Consider the following 6,024-nt stretch of genomic DNA (forward strand, 5'->3'; position numbering starts at 1 on the left):
GATACAGAGTTTAGAGCAATGATCGTAAGAATATTTAACTGCATGAAGAGACATAGAAACCATAAAAAAGGACCAGTCAGAAAAAAGAATGCAATATCTGAAACAAATAATACACTGGAAGGAATAAACAGTAGGCTAGAAGAAGCAGAAGATTAAATCAGTAATTTGGAAGACAAGATGAAAACAAAAAAACATCCAGGCAAAGCAGCATAAAGAAAAAAATTAAAAATGAGGATAGCTTAAGAAATATTTTGGACAACATGAAGCATAAAACATCTGCACCATGGGAATACCAGGAGAAGACAGAGAGCAAGGTATCAAGAACCTATTTGATTAGATAATAACCAAAAACTTCCCTAATCTGGTGATGGAGAAAGACACTCAAGCCCAGGAAGCTCAGAGAGTCCCAAACAAGTTGGACCCAAAGAGGTATAAACTGAGACATATCACTGATAAAATGATAAGGCTTAAAGACAAAGAGAGTATCCTAAAAGTCACAAGAGAAAAGCAGGTAGTTACATCCAAGGGAGCACCAATTAGACTGTCATCTGATTTCTCAACAGAAATATTTCAGGCCAGAAGAGAGTAGCATAAAATATTCAAGGTCATGAAAAGCAAGAACCTACAACTGAGACTACTTTACCCAGTAAAACTATTATTTAAAATCAAAGGAGAAATAAGGAGCTTCAAAACAAGAAAAAACTAAAGGAGTCTGTTAATACCAAACCAGTACTGCAACACATGTTAAAGAGCTTGCTTAAAGAAGATGGAAGAGGAGGAGGAGAAGTAGAAACAACAGAGGAAAATAGTCCAACAATAAAATGGCACTGAATCTATATCTACCAATAATTACCTTATATGTAAAAGACTATAATGCTCCAATTAAAATATACAGGGTAGCTGAATGGATAAGAAAACAAGACCCATGTATGTGCTCCCTCCAAGAGACTTCATTTTAGATCAAAGATACTCACAGACTAAAAATAAAGGGAATAAAAAGATATTTCACATAAATGGAAAGGCAAAAGAAGCTGGGGCAGCAATACTTACATCTGATAAAATAGATTTTAAAACCAAGGATCTAGTAAGAGACATAGAAGAACACTACATAACAATAAAGGGAACAATCCAACAAGAGTTTATAACCCAAGTAAACATTTACACATCCAACATAGGAGCATCAAAATATGTGATGCAAATCTTGATGGACATAAAGGGAGAGATCAACAGAAATACAATCATGGTCAGGGATTTTAACATCCCATTCACCTCAATGGATAGATCGTCCAGACATATAATCAACAAGGAGACAGCAGACTTAAATGACAGACTTCATCAAGTGGATTTAATTGATAGCTTCAGAGCATTTAATCCCAAAGCAGCATAATATGCATACTTTTCAAGTGCAGTTGGAAGGTTTTCTAGGATGGACCACATGTTAAGACACAAAACATATCTTAATAAATTTAAAAAGACTGCAGTCATGTCAAGCATCTTCTCTGACCACAGAAAACTGCTATGAAACTAGAAACCAATCACAGGAAGAAACACTAAAATACATGCAATGACATGAAATCTAAATAAGAAGTTCTTAAACAATAAATGGATCAACAACCAGATCAAGAAGGAAATCAAGAGATACCTTGTAACAAATAAAAATAAGGACACAACAATCCAAAATCTGGGGACACACAGAAAGCAACCTTAAGGGAAATTCATAGCCATACAAGCCTACCCCAGGAACTAAAAAAAGCTCAAATAAACAATCTAATTTCACACTTAAAGGAACTCGAAAAATAACAACAAACAGATCCCAAAGTGAGCAGAAAGAAGGAAATAATAAAGATTATAGCAGAAATAAACAAAATAGAGTCTTAAGAAAATGATACAAAATATCAATGAATTCAAGAGCTGGTTCTTTAAAAGATAAAAAAGATTGACAAACTTTTAAACAGACTCATCAAGATAAAAGAGAAAGGCCTTGTCAAGAAAAAAGAGAGAAGACCCAAATGAATAAAATCAAAAATGAAAGAAGTAACAACTTACACCAAAGAAATACAAAGGATTGTAAGAAAATATTATGAACAACTATGTTCCAACAACTGGACAACCAGGATAAAACGGATAAATTCCTAGAAACATATAATCTTCCAAAACTAAATCAGAATGAATCAGAAAATCTGAAATTGAAGTTATAATAAAAAAACCTCCTATCCCAAAAGCTCTGAACCCGATGACGTCACTGGTGATACCAAATATTCTGAGAAGAACTAACATCCATCCTTCTCAAACTATTTTATAAATTTCAAGAGGAAAGAAGGTTCTCAAATTTGTTTCACAAGGCCAGCATTATCCTAATTCCAAAACCATATAAAGACACTACAAAGAAAGAAAATTATAAGCCAATATCCCTGATGAACATAAATGCTAAAATCCTCAACAAAATATTAGCAAACCAATACGGCAATGCATCCAAAAGATCATACACCAGGATCAAGTGGGATTTATTCTGGGAATGCAAGCTTCATGCAACATTTGCAAATCAATAAATGTCATTCACCACATAAACAAAATAAAGGGAAAAAAACCACATGATCATATCCGTAGATATAGAAAAAGCATTCAATGAAATCCAGCATGCATTTATGATAAAAACTCTTAGCAAAGTGGGATTAGAGGGAACATACCTAAACACTATAAAGACCATATATGACAAACCCACTACCAGCATCACACTCAACTGGCAAAACTACAAATGTTACCTTTAAGATCTGGAAAAAGACAGGGATGTCCTCTTTCATGTCTCTTATTCAACACCGTACTGGATGTCCTAGCCACAGCAATCAGACAAGAAGAAATAAAAGGCATCCAAACTGGAAAGGAAGTGGTAATACTGTCATTATTTCCAGATGACATGATACTGTACATAGAGAACCCCAAAGATTCTATCAAAAAGAAAAACTACTAGAAGTGATCAATGAATTCAGCGAATAAACAGGATACAAAATTAATATGCAGAAATCAGTTGCATTTTTATATGCCAACAACAAACTAACAGAACAGGATATTAAGAAAACAATCCTGTTCACGAATGCTGCAAAAAGAATAAAATACCTAGGAATAAACCTAACCAAAGATGTAAAGACCTGTACTCAGAAAATTATAAGAGTGAAGAAAGAAACTGAAGATACAAATAAGTGGAAGCACATATCATGTTCATGAATAGAAAGAATTAACATCATTAAAAAGTCCCTACTACCCAAAGCAATCTACAGACTCAATACTATTTCTATCAAGATTCCAATGAAGTATTTTGCATAACTAGAAAAAATATTTCAAGATTTTATAGGGAACCACAAAAGGTCCCATACAGCAACAGTGATCGTGGGGAAAAAAGAACGAAGTTGGAAAAATCATACCACCTGATATAGAACTATATCATAAGGCCATAGTAATCAAAACAGCATGGCACTGACATAAAAATAGACACATAGATCAATGGAGCAGAACAGAAAGCCCAGAAATAAACCTACATTTCATAGTCAACTAATATTCAGAGGAAGCAAGCACATACAATGAGCTAAAGATAGTTTATTCGATAAATAGTGTTGAGAAAATTAGACAAAAACATGCAGAAAAATTAAAGTAGGCCACCTTCTTACTCCACACACAAGAATAAATTCAAATGGATCTAAGACTGAAATGTTAGACCTGAAACAATAAAAATCATAGAAGAAAACATAGGCAGCAAAATTTCAGAAACTGCTCATAGCAATATTTGATCGCATATATTTCTCCTGGCAAAGGAAACAAGAGAAAAAAATAAACAATTGGAACTACATCAAACTAATAATGTTTTGCACAGCACAGGAGACCATCAACAAAATATAAAGACAACCCACAGAATGAGAGGACATATTCGCCAGTACATTTGATAAGGGGTTAGTACTCAAAATATAAAGAACTTACAAAACTCAACACCAAAAAAACAAACAAACCAATTAAGAAAGGGCAAAGGACCTAATAGGTCCTTTGTTCTCCAAAGAGGACATACTGATGGCCAACAGACATATGAAAAGATGCTCAGTGTCACTAATCATCACAGAAATGCAAATTAAAACCACAATGATATCACCACACATCTGTCAGAATGCTTATCATCAATAAATCATCAAACAAGTGCTGGCAAGGATGTGAAGAAAGGTGGGAATGCAGATTGGTGTAGCCACTGTGGAAAACAGTGGAGATAACTCAAAATATTAAACATGGATATACCTCTTGACCCAGCAATCCCACTTCTGGGAGTATATCCAAAGGGACCCAAAACATTAATTTGAAAGAACATAAGCATCCCTGTGTTCATTGCAGTGTTATTTACAGATGCCAAGATATGAACGCAGACCGTTTCCATCAGTAGATGAGTGGATAAAACAACGATGGAACATTTACACAATGGAATACTGCTTGGCCATAAAAAAAGAAAATGTTACCCTTTGCTACAGTATAGATGGAACTGGAGAACATTATGCTAAGTGAAATAAGCCAGTCAAAGAAAGACAAATACAGTATGATTTCACTCGTATGTGGAATCTAATGAACAAAGTGAACTAACAAGCAAAACAGAGGTAGACTCATAGATAGAGATCAGGATGACAGCTTTTTCAGGGGTAGATGAGGGGGTGGAGGGATTGAACAAAAAGGAAAAAGGACTCACAGACATGGACAGCAGCATGGGGACTGCTGGGATTGGGGGGTGTAAGGGGACTAAATAGTAACTGAAAAATATACAATAAAGATTAAATATCTTTAAAAAGAAACTTTTCAGGCTAGAAGAGATTGGCAAGAAATACTCAAAGTGATGAAAAGCAAGGATTTACAAACAAGATTACTCTACCCAGCAAAGCTTCCATTTAGAATCAAAGGACAGATAAAGAGCTTCCCAGACAAGACAAAGCTAAATGAATACATCACCACCAAACCAGCATTATATGAATGTTAAAGGATCCTCTTTAAGAAAATAAAAAATATGAACAATAAAATGGCAACTAATACGTATCTATCACCAACTAAATCTAAAAAGCAAAATAAACAAGCAAAACAGAAACAGAATCATATATACAGAGAACATTTTAATGGTTGCCAGATAGGAGGTGGGTCAAGGGGGGATGAGCCAAAAAGGTGAAGGGATTAAGAAGTACAAATTGGTAGCTACAGAATAGTCATGGGGATGTAAAATACAGCATAGGAAATAGAGTAGCCAGAGAATATATATGCAGGACCCATTGACATGGACAGCGGTGTGAAAATCGCACGGAGGCTTGGTGGAGGGAGGCAAAGAGGAAAAAATTAGGACAACTATACAGCATAATCAATTAAATATAATTTAAAAATTACTTATTCTTCAAAGAGGATAAGTAATCAGTCTAAGTTAGCTGCAAGTATCAGAGGCAGAATTCAGTGTACAATCTGACTCAAGCTCAAGCTACTAACCATTAGGAAATATTATATCCCCCTCCCCCCCAAAATTAAAATCTGTCTAAATCTGATCTAGTACTAGACAGGACTAAACTCAGGAACAAAATAGGTGCATTGTACAGATTTGTTCCGAAGTAACTAGTTTAGCATTGTACAAGTAAATGTACACAGTAAAGCTATTAGGAAATACATATTAATGTCCAGAATTAAATAAACTTAATATTTTCCTCTCATTATAGTTGTATGGGTGTATTTTGGTAATATATTTTAAAAATATATTCTTCCTGGCCACTATACTTGGAAAAAAAGAATGTAAGAAATTTTTCAAGGAAATTTAGGGATGACTACCACAATCAATTCCTAGATAAGTTAGAAGGTACACTCCTAAAAAGCAGGGACCATATTTTGTTCATCATTATATATCCATGTCTAGCATATAAGTGCTTAATTTGTATATATAACTTATAATTAATATATCTTACATATTTATATGTAAGATATATATATGTAAAATATATATAACTCATATATATATATATACACACACAC

This window comes from Artibeus jamaicensis, unplaced genomic scaffold (assembly GCF_021234435.1).
Source record: "Artibeus jamaicensis isolate MK-2021 breed Jamaican fruit bat unplaced genomic scaffold, CSHL_Jam_final contig_834, whole genome shotgun sequence".
Lineage (NCBI taxonomy): Eukaryota > Metazoa > Chordata > Mammalia > Chiroptera > Phyllostomidae > Artibeus > Artibeus jamaicensis.